Below are 18334 nucleotides of genomic sequence, written 5' to 3' on the forward strand. Positions count from 1 at the left end.
CATAACAAATAAAGTGTGTGCCATTATTTGTTCTGTGCGAGTTAGGCTTTTTTTGGTTTCTGTTCATTATGCATGTGTGTTTGGGGGTGGAGGTGCCAAGGGGGTGTGCCTACTGATCACTATGTATAATCTTTAATTATATAATCATTTCTAATCCTGACTGAGCTTCAGAAATTGCCAGATTATGTGCACGCGTGTATGTGTGTCTTAATGACATTTTTCAAAAAAGGCAGTTTGAAACATTGATTGACTGAGTGATTTGATATTTATTATGCACCTATACACAGTTGTTTCAATGCACAACAAGACAAGGGAAGGGGAGCAAAGGAGGACAAGACAATGATCTTACTAAGCCTTGTGTCACTGAAATCATGCAAGTTTACAACAAGTGCAGGGGGGAGGGTATAGGGAGAAGTGCACCCAGAGCAGCAGGGCACAGAGTTAAGTGCAAGGAAGGTTTAGACTACTGAGGGCAAACTCAGCCCGGTAGTGCAAAGTTAGCCAGGTGGCAGCGCAAGTTGGGCCAGGTGGCATGTGCAGGGGGACTGGTTAGGAGGTTGGGGGGTGGGTGGTGTCCTTTAAGACTCAGAGGACACTGAGCATCCAGTCAGCAGAGGAAACAGGAACACAGGAAGGTTAGCAGGGGAGAGGGAGTGTGAAAGAAGAGGAGAAAAGGGAGGTCTTGAGGAGCTTCCAGAACTTAAGCTGATCCAGCTCATGGCGGAGAGAGGCAGGGTGGCGCCTGCATAGGAGAGCTATCTAGACCCCATTCTCTGCTTGGAGAAGAGACTCACCTGCAGAGAGTTAGAAGTAGACAGTCAGAATGAGACGAGCGAAGGGCTCTAGGCGGAAGGTACTTAGGAAGAGAGAGTAGAAGGTAGTGAGGGCCACAGCCCCAGAAAGCCTTGTGAATGATGCAGAGAGTCTTACATCTTGCAGTCCTGCTCTGGATGAGTAGAAGAGGGTGAAGAGAAAAGATAGCAAGATTGAGAAAGAGGCTGTTTGCTGTAAACCAGCCTAGAGAGAACTAGGGCTCTGGAGATAGTGAGCTTCTGGGGGAAGGTGAAAAAGTTGAGAATACCTCTGAGGAGGAACAGCTAGAAATTGGCCTTCTTGGCAAGGTCCATGATGTGTGGAGAGAAGGAGAGAGTGGAGTCGAAGATGACCCCAAGGTTTTTTGCCTCACACGAGTGTGAGGGCAGAGAGCCCAAGGAGGGCGGCCAGAGTGAGAGAGGAAAAACAGGAGCAGGGGTCCCAATGAGAAGGATCTCAGTCTTAATAGAGTTATAGCAACATGCCTGAATAGCAGATAGGCAGTCAGGGATGAGTGAGGAGAAGGAGGAGGCTGAGGTTAGCCTGAACGAGAGCTGGGTATCATCTGTATAACACTGAAACCTAGAGGAAAAGGTATAGATCAGGAGGACCAAACGGGCCAGATAGCCACATGTGCAAAGAGAGGTGATGGAGAGAAAGGACCCAAGCTGAACCTGGGAAGGTTGGTCCAGGAGGAAGGAGGTCAGCGACACCAGAACCTGATCCGTGATGCCAAGGGTCTCGCAGAGATGAGCAATCAGGATGTTTTAGTTGACAGTGTCAAATGCAGAGGAAAGGTTGAGGAGAATGAGGACAGAGAGAGAGCTAGAGTCAAAAATGCAGATCTTCACAGGTGTTCAGGAGTGCAGTTTCTGTACCTCTGTCTGCTCTGAAGCCAGACTGATGTTCATGGACACAAACCAATAGATTCAGTGTAGGGTTAGCTGGGAGATAGCCAACTTCTCCAGGAGTATTCCCAAGAAAAGGAGTGATAGAGATCGGGCGATAGTTTGCCAGAATGCAGGAGTCAGCAGAAGGCTTGTGCACAAGGGAGTGCTTGAGAAGAGAGGGGAACGAGGCAGTGGTGAAGGAGTGATTACAGAAATCGGCCAAAGGCTGGAGTGAGAGAACCAATGTTGTCCTTGATATGATATGATATGATATGGCATTTATAATGCACCTATACACAAGTGTTTCAAGGTGTGACGAGGCAAGGGAGGGGAACATGGAGGGGAACATGGAGGAGACAGAGACAACGATCTTACTAGGCCAGGTGACACTGAGATCGCGCAAGTGCAGGGGAGGAGAGGAAAGTGGGAGGGGAAGTGCAGTATATAGGATAGACAGTAAATAAATAAGAACAATAAATTAGAACAATAAATAAGAAGTGCAGCCAGCTGGTGGCAGGTGCAAGGGTAAGTGCAGACATCAGGTGTCAAGTAATGATAGGGGGCTGTAGGGATACAGAAACAGCCTCAGAGTGCAAGGGTTTCCAGGGGGGCAATGCAGATGTGCAACTGGTGGGACGGGGCCTGGGCCCGAGTACAGAGGGTAGCCAGGTGACCAGTGCAGTTTCAGTTTCAGCCAGGAGTTCAGCAGGGGAGAGGAGGAGAGAAAGCAGAAGCAAAGAGGAAGGTCTTGAGGTGCTTTCCGAACCGGAGATGGTTCTCCTAATTTTTCAGAGAGGCAGGGAGGCTGTTCCACAGGGAGCCCCCAGCCGAAAAAAGAGATTTACCACCAACTCGTTGCTTGGAGAACCGACTGACCGTGAGGGAGTTGGAGGCGGATGAGCGAAGAGCTCGAGAAGGATGATATTTAGGAAGAGAGAGTTGAAGGTATTGAGGCCCCAGGCCCCCGAAGGCTTTGTGGGCAATGCAGAGGGTTTTGAACTTAATCCTCAAAGCCACTCAGAGCCAGTGCAGAGATTTCAGTCCTGGAGAGATACGATCCCTGGGCTTGAGGCCAAGGACACATCTCACAGTTCTGTTTTGGATGAGTTGCAGAGGGCGGAGAGTAGAGGCAGGCAGATTTAGAAAGAGGCTGTTGCAGTAGTCCAGCCTAGAGAGAAGCAGAGCTCTGGAGACAGTGAGCTTCTGGGCGAAGGAGAGGAAAGGAAGAATACCTCTAAGGAGGTGTAGCTGGTAGTGTGACTTCTTAGAGATGTCAGAGATGTGAGGAGAGAATGAGAGTGTGGAGTGAAAGAGGGCCAAGAGAGGCCGGCCAGGGAGTGACAGGAAAGGAGGGAGTGGGTGGGCCGATGAGGAGAATCTCAGTCTTACTGGCATTAAGTCAGAGATCATTGGCGGCACACCACTCCTGGAAAGCAGACAGACAGTCAGAGATGAGGGAAGGAGAAGAGGTGGCAGAAGGGGAGCCTGAAAATGAGCTGAAAGTCATCCGCATATCAATGAAAGTTGGGGCAGAGAGCGGCAATGCAGTGGGCAAGAAGTGCCAGGTATTGGTTGAACAGCCAGGGAGGGAGGCTGGACCCCTGGCGAACACCACAGGTAAAGATAGATATAGCGGAGAGGAATGACCCAAGTTGGACCTGGGAGTGTTGATTGCAGAGGAAAGAAGTCAGCCAAGCCAGGGCCTGATCGGTGATACCCAGGTGTTCACAGAGACGGTTGAGCAGGGTGGCATGGTTGACCATGTCTAAGGCAGAAGAGATATCAAGTAGGATGAGGACACAGGGGGTGTTGGAGTCAAGGTTTGAGAGCAGGTCTTCATGGATGTTCAGGGGGACAGTGTCCGTGCTTCTGGCAGCTCTGAAGCCAGACTGATAGTCGTGGAGACAACCAACAGATTCAGTGTGAAGATTAAGCTGGGAGATGGCCAGCTTTTCCAGGAGTTTTCCCAGGAAAGGAGTGATGGAGATTGGGCGTTAGTTTGCCGGGCAGGACAGGTCGGCAGTGGGTTTCTTAAGATGAGGGTATACAAGGGAGTGCTTCAGGGGGGGAGGGGAAGACACCAGTGGCAATGGAGTGGTTGCAGAAGTCAGCCAGAGCAGGGGCCTGGGTGTCAATGTGGTCCTTGATGGTTTTGGAGGAACAGGGGTGAACCTGTTTTGATGAGACTTTCATAGATCAGGCTTGTATAGAAACCTCATTTGGGGAGAACAGGGGAGAGGCAGAGAAGGATGGAGGAGAGGTGGCTGAGGAAGGGCCAGAGGAAGATCAGGGAGTAGAGGCAGGAGGGGGAGAGGAAGAGAGAGAGGACCGGTTGTCCTGAGTTTTATAGATGAAATAAGAAGCCAGAGCTGTGCAGAAAGCCTGGGAAGAGACAGGAGAGGTAGAGACTGCAGCAGGATTGGCCATTTCCTTGAAGATTTTAATGAGTTTGGCTGTGTTGTTAGAGGCAGCAGAGATGCAGGCTTGGATATGACCCTCTTCTTAGAGAAGATGGAGAGTCTGTATTGCCTTTGGAACAGGTGGTAGGTCAGTTTGTCATAGGGTGCACCCAAAGCTCCCCACTTCAGTTCAGCGACTCTGCACATGCGTTTCAGAGTGGCCAGATGATAGTCATACCAAGAATTGCACTTGGTGGCAGGCTGTGTCAGCATGTGAGTCAGTCGCAGGAGTAGGTTGGGGAAAGAAAGTGGAGGCAAAGTTGGCCACTGACACATGCTTCATAGGTCGAATGGCCGCGAGGGAAGTTGGCAGTGCTGGGTGGACCTTTGTCAAGGGAACAGGAATCTTCAAGTGAGAAGAAAGAAGAAAGTGGTCAGTACAGGAGAGAGGAGTAGTGAGAGGATTACAGAGGGGGATGTCTGAAGAGATGAGAACATCCAAGGTGGGGCCGGCAGAGTGAGCCGGACCTGAGGGTAGATTGAAGAGGAAAAGAGAGTTGCATAAGTTGCAAAAGAGCCCAGAGGAGTCTGCAGAGTCCAGGTGGTTGTTGAGATCCCCAAGGAGAAGAAGCTGGGATGTAGAGGAAAGGAGAGAGGAAGTTAGGTCAGCCCATTCAGAGAGGAAGAGGGTGACCTGGCCAGGGAGAAATAAGGAAACTAAGGAAATGAGGATGTTGACAAGGCACATGTGGGCACGCAATACAGTTTTTAAATATTTTTAATTGAGCATTTGTAAGGTGCTTTGTACAGCAGAATTGTGTTTCAAAGCGCCACATGGCTAAATGGAAAGGGAACATGGGAAATAAAAACTATGGCAAAAACAGCAATATGCAGTCGTGGTCCTATTAGGCCTTGTGGCATTCAGCTGTGCAAGTGCATTGGGAGAAGTGCAGGGGAAGGGGATGGACCGAGGGACAGAGTAGTGGAAGAGTGCTGGAGGAAAGTCCAGGAGGGAAGTGCGGAGGGCAGCCAGGAGGAGAACCTCAGGCTAAGTGCTGGTACAGGCGACTCTCATGGTGGGATGTGGTGCCACAGTGCACTGCAGTGGTGGGGGGTGCTGGTATTGACTAGGAAGGAGGGCCTAGAATTCTGTGGGATTCATGAAGATCAGGCCACAGTCACAGTGACAGTGTGGTGATTAGCAGGGAAGGGAAAGAGAGAAAGAGATAGAGAAGAGCAGAGTTTTGAGAAGTTTCCGGAACTTAAGGTGGTCGAGCTCGATTCTGAGAGGGGTAGGGAGGCTGTTCCAAAGGGAGTCACCAGCCAAGGAGAGAGACCTGCCCCCATTCACTGTTTGGAGAAGCGTTTGACAGTAAGAGAGCTGCAATAAGAGGAGTGTAGGGGTATAGAAGGGGAGTATTTAGGCAGAGAAGTTGGAGATAGCGTGGTCCCAGGCCCCAGAAGGCCTTGTGGATGATGCAGAAGGCTTTGCATTTGATCCTTGCAGCAACTGTGAGCCAGTGTATGGATTTTAGGACTGGAGAAATGTGGTCCTTGGGCTTGAGTCCAAGGATAATTCTTGCAGCCCTATTCTGGATTAGCTGGAGCGGGCGAAGGGAGGAAATAGGGAGATTGAAAAAGAGGTTGTTACAGTAGTCCATAAAATGAGGCAGTGGATATTTGGGTGAGGGTACGATGGTCAGGGTATGAATGCGTATGAACGCACATCCCCAATCCCAACTCCACTCCCACTCCTACTCCCCTGCCACCCTTGGCCACCCTCCAGCCACCCCCTTCTCTCCCCACCCGCATCTCCTCTCCCACTCCTACTCCCCTGCTGCCCTTCGCCCCCTCCTGCCACCCTTTTCACTCTCCTCATTCCAGCCCATAACACTGGACAAGGTTTGTAAGTGGTCTGCTCTATGAAGGCCTCCTCCAAATAGGTGTTCCTCAGCTACTCCAGAACCATTAAGGACATCTGCTCTCTTGCCCCAGCCCATGCAGACTTCTGTAAACACTCATTCACCTCTGGCTCTTTCCCTCTATCCGTCAAGCACTTCTTTGTGCACCCTCTCTTAAAAAACTGTCTGCTGACCCCTCCTTCCCAGCTAACTATCGCCCTATCTCTATCACGCCTGTCCTGGGTAAACTCTTGGAAAAGTTGGCCCTTCCCCAACTAACCCTCCACACTGATCTTGTTGGCTGCCTTCATGACCACCACTATGGATTCTGGACATCCGGAGACATGGAAACTGCTCTCATGAAAACTCGTGAAACCATGTTCTCAAATCTCAACTCTCCTGCTGTTCTCATTCTCCTCAATCTCTCCTCTGCCTTTGACACGGTCAACTATTCCATCCTCATAAAATGACTCTGTGACACCCTCGGCTTTACTGAACGGGCACAGGACTGGCCGACCTAATTCCTCACTAACTGCCCCTCCCAGTTACAATTCGGCCCTTTCTCCTCGACCACCCTCTCTACCTGTGGTGTCCCTCAGGGCTCTATCCTGTATCCCTGGCCCTTTAAAATCTATCTCTCCACTCTTGCTCATCTGATCTCCCACTTCTGTCCTAATTTCCAGTGGTATGCCAACGACACACATCTTTCCTTCGAACTTCCTTCTACTTCCCCCTCTTCCTCCTCCCTCATCCAGACTGTCTGTCTGTCTGCCATTCAGGCATGGTGCTCAGAGAACGATCTCTGTCTCAACGCCAGCAAGACAGAGATCCTCCTCATCGGGACACCTATGCCCTCTTTTCCTCCTCCCCTTTGGCCACCCTCCTTTGGCCCTCTACTATCCTGTGAGGCCAAAAATCTTGGGGTCATCTTCGACTCTGCTCCCTCCTTCATCCCTCACATCATGGACCTTACCAAAAAGTTCCACTTCCAGCTTCACCTCCTCCGGGGCATTCTTCCTCTTATCACCTTCCCCCAGAAGCTCAATCTATCCAGCGCTCTGGTCCTCTCCAGGCTGGACTACTGCAACAGTCTCTTTCTCAATCTTGCTCTCTCTTCTCTTCGTCCCCTCCAGCTAATCCAGAACATGGCTGCAAGACTTACATTAGCATGAAGCCTAGGGACTGTATCTCTCCAATCCTAAAATCTCTCCATTGGCTCCCGGTGGCTGCAAGGATCAAATTCAAGACCCTCTGCATCATCCACAAGGCCTTCTGGGGCCTGGCACCATGCTATATCCACATTTCCCTCCCTAAATACTCCCCTGCTATAGCCCTACGCTCCTCTAATTCCAACTCTCTGACTGTCAAACATGTCTCTAAGCAGAGAGTGGGGGGCAGATCTCTCTCCGCAGCTAATGTCTCCATTTGGAACAGCCTCCCTGCCCCTCTCAGATTTGAGCTGGACCTCCTTAAGTTCCGGGAAACTGCTCAAAACTCTGCTCTTCTCCACCTCTTTCCTCCTCTCCCTTCCTTGCTGATCACCCCACTGCCGCTGTGACCGCTGGCCTGATCTTCATGAACCCCACAGGCTCTCAGGCCCTTCCTCCCAGTCATTACCAGCACCTCCCTACTGCATTGCCCTGAGGGCCCCTGCCTGGTGGCTCCTCACACCACCCTTTGAGAGCTGTTGGTACTAGCACTTAGCCTGAGGTGCTCCTCCTGTCTCCCCTTAGTACTTCCCTCTTGGGCCCTCCTCAAGCACTACATTCCTCTGCTTGCCCTTCGTTCCCCTCCCCTGCACTATTCATCAATGCACTTACACAGCCGAATACCTCAAGGCCTAGTAGAACCATGACCGTATATATATTGCTGTTGCTTTTTGTTTCTTACCACTGTTATTATTTTCCCCTGTTCCCTTCCCCTTTAGCCTTGTGGTGTTTTGAAACACAATTCTGTCATATAAAGCGCCTTACAAATAACCAATAAAATAAAAGAAATAAAACATGGACGGCGGTACGCTAGTCAGGGTTTGAATGTATGTGTTTTGTGACCTCTTGCTTTGGGAGGCAAAGATGCTTGCACCAGCCCTGGTGAGTCCCCTGCTGAAGCACTCTATGTTTTGCCCCTTGCGAAGAGGGTCCAGTACAAACGGGCATGTCTGACTCGGACATGCCCGTTTGCACCAGGGCCAAATTTCCCGACGAGCAGAGAAACTCGGCATTTCTAGGGCTACAGGTGGATTTAGCAGTTAGTTTGGAAGTCTCCAATTGCAGTGATTCTCAAACTAGAAAGAGGACTTTCTGCACAAGCTGTGTAGGGTTCTGCGGGGGCTCCATGTCCATTTGCCGTCGTCATTTGGGCTAAAGATTTTTCGGGAATTGGGGGGTTTTCCTTAGCTTTGAAATGCTCACTTTTATAGTTTTTTTTTATTGTGTATGTTAATTTGATACATCTATTTTGTTTTCCTTGTTATGCAGCCTCAGTGTTAAGCTTGTGCTTTGAGAAAGGAAAATAAAAATAAGCTAACCTCTGAAAGGTCAGTCCAGTCTGTCACTAGTTAAACTAACATGTGTCCATTTTCCCTCCCTGCCTGCCTTCTCGACTGGACTCATTACAAGAACATTTTAAAATTAGAGCATTCCTAGTCAAAAAATGTATTGATACAAACAAAAGCAAATAAAATGTTTCACCATTTTCAACATAAAAAATGTCCCATAGTTCTCTATTTCCTCCCAAAATTCCCTGGCACCCTGTTGAACTCTCCCACATGCCAAACATAGGGCCTCACTATAAGTGGGTGATCTGGTAAAGCAGTGCCGGCATTGATGGATGCCGGCACTTTACCAGACTGACCGACTACGGGTTTGCTGGTGGGGCACCTGGGTTACCACCTGCTAAACTGGAGGTAAGGCAGGTGCCCTACCGGCAAGAAAGCCATCATTACCGGTAATATCCTTTGCGGTATACTGGCGGTTTACCGCCAGAATACCGGCAGGGTTGTAATGAGGCCCTAAATAGTGCCCACTGTTTGCCGTCCTGAAAAGAAGCCACTCCAAATCAAGGTTCTCTCTTCTTCTCTTGCAAATGCATCTTTAGCAAAGCGCTATGGTACGGATCACTCTGCATGTTGCCGCTGTAAAAATCACATACATGACTAAAAGTATCCATGACTACGTACACACCTGAGGGCGCTGTTCATGTAATTGCAGCATTCTTCTCGTCTCTCGCTGACACCACTCTCTATAAGCAAAGACAACGGTCTACCATCTTCCAGAACAGTTTTTCACCTCACATTTGTCTCATCCAGTGAACTTGTTCCTCTTTACACTCATAGCAATGTGTGCCTCTACTAAGCTGACGATTAGACAAGACATCAGACGGGTTCTAGGAGTTAACCATTCCCTTTGGTGCGTCTTTGCCTGTGCGGTCGGTGTGTTGAGGCTTAGCTTTCTTTAAGAATTTTAAAAAAGAATGAATTCTCAAATAAGTGAGAATGGGAAGTAGATGAGGATTAGAATGCAGGGGAAGCACTGCAGGCTGAGACAGAAAATGACGTCTTTATCATTCTTTGTCCACACATGATCATGATCATAATTCCATCGATCCTATTGCCATATTACAATATCAATCACTAAGCAACAACACCTTGTTCGGAGGACCATACTCGGTGTTAATGACCAGTGGCCCAAGTTTATGGTCACAAACTGAGCCCTCATAACAGTGTATTTTTGCTTTTAGAACTGCGGGCACGTGACTGGAGGTGCTAATGCCCATTTGTTAAGGGAAAAGGCCTTCGTGTGGACATGATAAATGCCATTAAAGAAACTGCATGGATGGCCATCTGGGACGTGTTGAAGAGAGCACCTGAGTCTCTTTTCTATGCCCATGGCTGCACGCAGAGACAAAGGGGGTCTTGGCTGGATCAGATGATGGAGTAAGAGTTCAAGCGGTGTGTGGGGTAGTGTGGAGATTGGGGCGTCTTGTGACAGGTGGGGTTCCAAGATGGGAGTGAGGGCAAGCCGTTTTTGCAAAAATGGCAATGGAAGTAGAATGCATAGCTCTCAACCATTTGTAGTGCAAAGGCGGGTGAAATCGCCCGATTTTGTTTTTGGAGGGTGAGACACCCATTGGAATGAATGGGCGTGCAGGAGGTTTGGCGGGTGAGTCAGCCCTTTACAAGGCGGGTGACACCCGCCAAAAGCTTGTGAGTTGAGAGCTATGGTAGAATGGCGAACGGATGGAATGTAGGTTTCACAATAGCTCTGGCTGATTAACTCGGGACTTAGGACAATGCTACCTGGTACAGCTAGGGAACCCGGTCATTATTGCTATTAGCAGCACGGTTAACATCCCAGGGTGCTAGTAGCAAGGTATTTGGAAATGGAAGGTGTGGCTCCATATAGCATCTCGCTTCCATTTCCATGGCAGCCTGGTATCCAGGAGCAGAGCAGCGGCAGAAAAGCAATAATGAAAAACAAGTGTGGGGGCAGGGTGGGGTCAGTGACCAGAGGGAAGGGAAGATGGGGAAGATGGAAGCGCAGGTGTGAGCAGAACATGGCCATGCATCACGTGATTCATCCGGTGTTTGGAGGAACCTGATGCACCGCCGCCCCCTGGGTGCTAATATACAGTAAAGCCGGCCTTCCTCGTCGTGTGATTGTCTGGTACCTCTCACATTGGTTCTAACATTTTATAAAAAGGCATGCCTAGGAGTGCCTGGTTAGGTTGATGCCAACAGATGCCCACAGCTGCCTTTGACTCCCCAACAAACTAATGGCACGCAAGCGTACCTGTATGACACAAACTCTGTCTGCTTAGGAATGTGTATAAAGGACCATTAGTACACACTTGGGATGCAATCAAAGCACAGTGCTTCACGTGTAATGGGGACAGTGTACTAGAAAGTATATCATGTGCATTTAGTTATGCTGCAGCATGCTACGTCATGCCACTGGTTCCCAAGAAGTAGCTCCTGCAAAGTGGATGTCACCTGACACACAGAAGCTGCTTCTAGCTCCTACTCAGCACACCTGTATTTCAATACCTCCCCACGCCCCAGCATCTGCCTCCCTGTTCGTTAGCAAAACGTAGTCAGACCGTTCCCTGTATCACAGATGTCGCCCTCGGGGTGACTGCCACCCTCTGCTCGCATGATGCAAGGCTCTTCTGACGTGAGTTACAGATCTGAGCTTCACTAGCGGTGCTTCGTATGGTTTTGCATGTCATTTGGGTTGCAAAGCAGGAGATGTCACATGCAAAGCATCGTCTTGCCACAGTCTGCATCCAGTACCGATAATTGAATTGGACTGCGCTCTCCCAGCAGGGATTCGATCTTCCCAGTGACGGCTTCGTCTGGTGGTACCATTAAGCTCACTGCGAGCCCCATCGCGACAGGCCTCTCGGTTTACTGGGTAGCGACGGGGGCTAATTGTAGCCATTAGAAAATGGGAGCCCTGCAGACGGCGCAGACACAAAATAAGCCATCACAAATGTCACGGCTAGAGCCCTGTGTCACATTAACGACTCCTGATGGCGCGGGTCCAGAAAGGATCGCTCAAGCAGCGCGAGAAGGGGGCGCCTTGAACAATCCGAATGTGACGCAGCAGAGCAGGGAATCCCTCGTCACAGTCTCCCGGCAACTGGTGATGAAGGCAAGATGGCAGATGAATACAACTCACCTTCATGCAATCAGTCTTTTGCGCGTAGGGTTCAAACATGCATGGAACGCTATCAATGCAGGGTAAGCACCACCATGTTGCCAACGCAGCAGTGCGACATTTTGCCCTCTCCACTTGTGGGTCATAGCACAACAAAAGTCCCTAACTGTATCTGCCTTATCATACGCTGATCTGGTACACTCTCTCTCGCTACCTCCCTCTGCACTCTTTTTCCTTCTCTGTTTCTCTGTCGGTCACTAGCTCTGTGCTAGGTTGGCAAGCTTTTAGATATCCTTTTTCGGGACACTTGCCCACAAGGCGGTGATGATGTCACAGCGTCATTCACGTTTGGCCCGCCCCATTTGTAATTTAAATTTGTTAATGGCTCTTAACACCTGGCTTAATTGCAATGCAAATGGTTTGTCCTTGGGAGTTGATGGTCACGTTTTTTAACTGCAAACATGACCATCACGACCCCTGGAACTTAGCATTGGAATGAAGACAGATGTCAGAGCGTTAGTAGCTCCACCTGCAGGCTCAAAAGGAGCCAGTGCCGTGGAGCCGCCCAGAGAAAGAAAGCAGCAGGCGGCAGCGCCATGCTGTGTAAATGGCCACTTCAGGTTGCAGAGTGGCTGTGCTGGATGCAGGTTGTCCCGACTTGCTGTCTCCCGAGAGTCCCACTCCAGGGAACAAAGCAAGTCAGGGACAAACTGTGTCCTGCACAGCCACTCTGCAAACTGCGGGACAGAGTCCCCGATTACGGGACAATCTTGCAAAATACAGGACAGTTGACCACCCTACTCTGTGCTTTGGTCTCCTTCTATGTGGGCAAGAGTTACATTGGCAGGTGCACGAACTATCAGCAAAGGTGCCTTTGCTGATAGCTGCCAACCAGAAGACAACACACATTGCTATCTTGAAGGAGGGGAAAGGAGGGGATATACAAAGGCAGCTATTAAAAGCAAAAAAGGAAATAATGTAATTGTACTAACATTGAACATTGTATTAAAAACATGTTTTTAATGTTCATCTTGAATGATCACTTCCAGTAAGTAGAACATCATGCTTGTCTCAAAGCCTAGAATAACCTTATTGGCTATGTTCTGATTTGTTAGCTTTCCAAGATAGTCCGTCTGATGCACTCCTATTGCACTCTTTCCAAATACCCATATGAGAAATGGGAAGGAGAAAAAAAACATTAGCATTTTGGGAGCATAAGAGTGACAACATACCTTTATATTTGACAAATATGTCTGTGATAAAAGAGTTGAATGCTTCATTCACTACCCTGGGCTTGCCACTCATTTCATATTTCACAACACTCAACCTGACGTTAAAGTGTTTGTAAAATAGAACTATGTATAGTGAGTGGTTCAGCTGCCAGACATGATGTGAGCATAGCATGACTCTGACATCAGTTATACCAGTGTGGTCCAAAAACAGTCAGCAGACAGTATTGCCTTCGACCATGCAGAATTTTAGCCAGTGCCGAGGCTGATAGTCACTGTGCACATGCTCAGATCCCAATGCATTGACATCTTGAGAGAATTATATATTGAGGATTTTTGTTTGCTGTGATCTTATGCCCTGATGGTTTGTACCAGCCCTGGCTCTCCAAGAAAGGTTAGGATAATGGCCCAGTGCTTAGTGTAATGGATGAGCTTGCCTCTAGTTACTATTAGCCCCGTTACATCATTGCTCACGTGTGGCAACTGTACCCGTTTGATGGAGTTACCAGAGCTCCTTTATTGGTTGTCCCTGTGTCTAAAGGTTGACAAATGACAAGAATGTATGTACTTGTGTTTCCACATTAGCCAATGTTCTTAGAGAAGGGAGGACCAGGAAGCCATGAAGGGAGATCATTTTTAGACAGACGTTTCTTGCTCGGACACATGGACTGTTTATAGTCTTATTAAGAAGCATAAACACGCGTGCAACATATATATTCACGTATTTTGCATGATGCACAATATTAATGGAACATTCTTTCACTAATGTGGGCATACTGAGGACAAATTAAACTGGGGTATTTTCCAAAATTCCTATAAACTATATATGAGCAAACTTCAATGGACACAAAGCTGTGCTGCAAGCAGTATCCTTGAACTTAAAAGAACATGCCTCCAATCTGATGAAAGACATACACAACTGTAGAACATCCATGTGGATCAAGACTCCAACTATGGGCATCAATGTATCCTTGATCAGAGTGGAACTATGTAAAGTCACAGAACATCTCACAAAGGAACATGGGGCGGAACTGGAAACAATTTTAGAAGCGCTGAAGAACAATGTTGAGGGCCTGATTGCATCTACGGAGCAGCTAGAGTGAAGAGCAGAAGATGCTGAGGGCAATTCCAGATCGAATAAAGTTAGACTAGTTGGGATGCCAGAGGGAGAGCAGGGCCTGAGTATGAAACCCTCATTCAGAAAATGGTAAATAAGTAATTCCTCTCAGAGAAATGCCAACATTCTTTACCATTAAAAAGGCCCACAGAAATCCTGGGTAGAGACCGGTGGTGAGGGCCAAATTCCTGAACTTTGGGTTCAGTGTTATTCTCCTGCGGGAGGCAAGAAGTAGTGGTCTAAGGCCATGTGGTAACACCTATATTTGATGCCTGCAGATTTAAAGAAGTTAAAAAATGACCCTGGTATCTCTGAAAGCTACTGATCTTTCCATCCAAGCTAAACATTTACCCAGATGGAAGGGTTCAGTTATTTGAAGGTGCCAACAAAACGAGGGACTGGCTGGACACAAGAGGTGGCACAACTAGAGCTAGAATAAAAACACTGCCATGCAGGAAATCAGGTACTGGGGAAGGCGGGCTTCAGACTCTGAATGGGACAATGGCCGGTAAAGTGGCGTGTATGTGGGACTCAGGTGTTTGAGGGTCTTGGTCAATGATGAGGCAAAAATGGGGTTCAAACTCAGATGGGCACAAATTACTTGTCAAGGGGATAGTAGTGTAGCATACAAAGATGCCAAAGAAGGTTGATAATCTGGCCGGGTTGCAAGAAAGCTACTGACAATGGGCATTGGACCCTGCAGGACCCAAGTATTTTAAAACAGATGTAGGCAGATTGAGGACGGGGTGGTGTGACTTGACATATTGTCAATGGACCTACGTATTGATGAGCCAGCTGGCGATTCAGCAACTATGACAGGTTAATGAAATACACACACTAATTTAGGCTGGATTTTTGTGGCAGTTCTAACCACATATCGGGAGGTAGTCGCTTGGGTCTAAGAAGAACCAACCCTGCAACGTTGGTCGAGGCAGATCATTAGCAGTCTGGACCTGCAGCGCCACTAGTGGGGTGGGGGACGATTGGTACACTACTTTGATCCCCCTGTGAAATAAATTAACCCTAACTGAAAGCTTTGGTGAAAGATGCTTCCGGGGTTCATGAAGTTTACTGCGTAGAGTGTTGGGGTAAATATTGTTGCCATGGTTGTTGGAGAGCATAGAGTACCCAGCAGCCGATTTAGCAAAAATGAATTGCAAAAATGGAGTGACGTTAAAAAAAGTGAGATAATAATGAAATCACAGCAACTCATCTTGAGATGACACAGGGAGCAAACTCACGTGCACAACCTGTAATTTAAAGGAACTATATGACAGAAAAAGAGGTGCATGCTCTCCCAGCTCTCTTCCAACAGCATTTGGATGTGGTTCTGTTACTGGAAACCTATTGAACAGGCAGAGATTGCACCTTTGGTTGTCATTCGCAGTGCACCAGAGTAGAGCATGATGGATTTTAAACAGGAGTGGGGGGTTACCAATATTGCTAATGTAGTCTCTTTGCCATATCTCCAGTGTGGGTGGGATATGTGAGGATATATCACGGGGACAGGGGAGCCACTGAGGTGAAACTGTAGGAATCCTGATTGAGTATGCTCCCTGCCACTCACAGGAGACACTATGGTTGATGGTCTGAAATTGCTTTTAGGGAATGGATGTGACGCAGGCAGCCGGCGCGAGGTGAGGAAGCCCATCCGGGCACGCCGCCTATTTTTCGGGAGCCAACTGGGCCCCCAGGCCCTCCGAGCGTCCCTCTCCCACCCCGCACCCTGTTCCTGATTCCCGCTCCCCTCCCGCCTCCCAACCCGCCCATCCCCGCTCTGATTGGGCCGTGAGCCCAGGTTGAAAGGGTCTAGCGACCCTCCTCGCACCGGCCCCTGCATTCACTGCAGGCAGCCGGCGCGAGGTGAGGAAGCCCATCCGGGCACGCCGCCTATTTTTCGGGAGCCAACTGGGCCCCCAGGCCCTCCGAGCGTCCCTCTCCCACCCCGCACCCTCTTCCTGATTCCCGCTCCCCTCCCGCCTCCCAACCCGCCCATCCCCGCTCTGATTGGGCCGTGAGCCCAGGTTGAAAGGGTCTAGCGACCCTCCTTGCACCGGCCCCTGCATTCACTGCAGGCAGCCGGCGCGAGGTGAGGAAGCCCATCCGGGCACGCCGCCTATTTTTCGGGAGCCAACTGGGCCCCCAGGCCCTCCGAGCGTCCCTCTCCCACCCCGCACCCTCTTCCTGATTCCCGCTCCCCTCCCGCCTCCCAACCCGCCCATCCCCGCTCTGATTGGGCCGTGAGCCCAGGTTGAAAGGGTCTAGCGACCCTCCTCGCACCGGCCCCTGCATTCACTGCAGGCAGCCGGCGCGAGGTGAGGAAGCCCATCCGGACACGGCGCCTATTTTTCGGGAGCCAACTGGGCCCCCAGGCCCTCCGAGCGTCCCTCTCCCACCCCGCACCCTCTTCCTGATTCCCGCTCCCCTCCCGCCTCCCGACCCGCCCATCCCCTACCTTCATCACTGGTCCACCCAGGGCAGCCCCAGCGGCTAAGGGCCCCAAGGCCAAGGGCTACTCCAACAGAGGCGGCTCCAGAAAGTGTCTGCAGGTGTCCGCAGGGGACGCCAAGGAAGCCAGCAACCAACAGACACCAACAAAAACCGTGAGTGTGGCATGGGTGGGGAGTAGAGCAATCACTCTTCTCCAGAAAGTTCCTGCCACTCTAACTTACCTATCATTGGCCTAGACTGCTACAGACCTGCACCATGCATTATTAGAAAGATGTGACCACCAGCCCAAACCTATTAATGGCGGGACATCAAACACTGCCTACAGTATAATGCTAACCATACCACGAGTGAACCACAAAGACTAGCCTGCGCCAAATCTAGACAGAAATATGATTGTTAGCATGGATTCTCAAGTTTTATGAATCCTAGCATGTCCACATTTGGATAGAATTGTGATTGTTAGCATGCCCACTCTCAGATAGAGTTGTGAATACTGGCATGTCCACACCTAGATAGAATTGTGAATGTTAGCATGTCCACATTTGGATAGAATTGTGAATGTTAGCATGTCCACACTTGGATAGAATTGTGAATGTTAGCATGTCCACACTTAGACAGAATTGTGAATGTTGGCACGTCCACTCTTGGATGGAGTTGTGAATGTTAGCATGTCCACATTTGGATAGAATTGTGAAAGTTAGCATGTCCACACTTGGATAGAATTGTGAATGTTAGCATGTCCACACTTAGACAGAATTGTGAATGTTGGCATGTCCACTCTTAGATGGAGTTGTGAATGTTAGCATGTCCACATTTGGATAGAATTGTGAATGTTAGCATGTCCACACTTGGATAGAATTGTGAATGTTAGCATGTCCACACTTGGATAGAATTGTGAATGTTGGCATGTCCACTCTTGGATGGAGTTGTGAATGTTAGCATGTCCACATTTGGATAGAATTGTGAATGTTAGCATGTCCACACTTGGATAGAATTGTGAATGTTAGCATGTCCACACTTGGATAGAATTGTGAATGTTAGCATATCCACACTTAGATGGAGTTGTGAATATCGGCCTGCGTCGCATCTAGATGGAATTGTAAATGTTAACATGTGAAAGATGCATTAAGAAAGCGTGCCCTATAGCCTCTCCATGAATTTAGAATGTGCCCAAAAGCCTGTCTGGTAAACTGAATTTAGAAGTGTACCCAATAGACACTCTGGAAAGTTGCATCTAGAAGTGTGCCCAATAACCTCGCTGTGAATTTAGTAGGGTTCCCAATAGACACTCTATGAAAGTTGCATTTAGAAGTATGTCCATTATCCCCTCAGTGAAATTTAGAAGTGTACCCATAGCCTCCCTGAGAGTTGCATTTAGAAGTGTGCCCAATAGTCTCTCTAGTAAATTGAATTTAGAAGTGTTCCCAACACCCTCTCTGGAAAAGCCTCTCTGAAAATTGACTTAATAGTGAGCCCAGAATCCACTACGTAGAAAATGGAATTTAGAATTGCGCCCAATAGCATCGCTGTGAAGGTTGCATTTAGAAGTGTAACCAATACCCTCTGTGAAAGTTGATTATAGAAGTGTATCCAATAGACGCTCTGTAAAGTTGAATTTAGAAGTGTTCCCAATAGTCGCTCTGTGAAGTTGAATTTAGAAGTGCTCCCAATAGTCGCTCTGTGAAGTTGAATTTAGAAGTGTTCCCAATAGCATCTGTGAAAGTTGACTATAGAATTGTATCCTATAGACACTCTGGAAAGTTTAATCTATAAGTGTGCCCAATAGCCTTTAGTAAACTGAATCTAGAAGTGTGCCCAATAGCCTCTCTGTGGAAAACTGTATTTAGAAGTGCGCCCAGTACCCTCTCTGGGAAAGT

The sequence above is a fragment of the Ambystoma mexicanum genome, chromosome 1q (genome assembly GCF_040938575.1).
Source record: "Ambystoma mexicanum isolate Mex_15411 chromosome 1q, UKY_AmexF1_1, whole genome shotgun sequence".
NCBI classification, from domain to species: Eukaryota; Metazoa; Chordata; class Amphibia; order Caudata; family Ambystomatidae; genus Ambystoma; species Ambystoma mexicanum.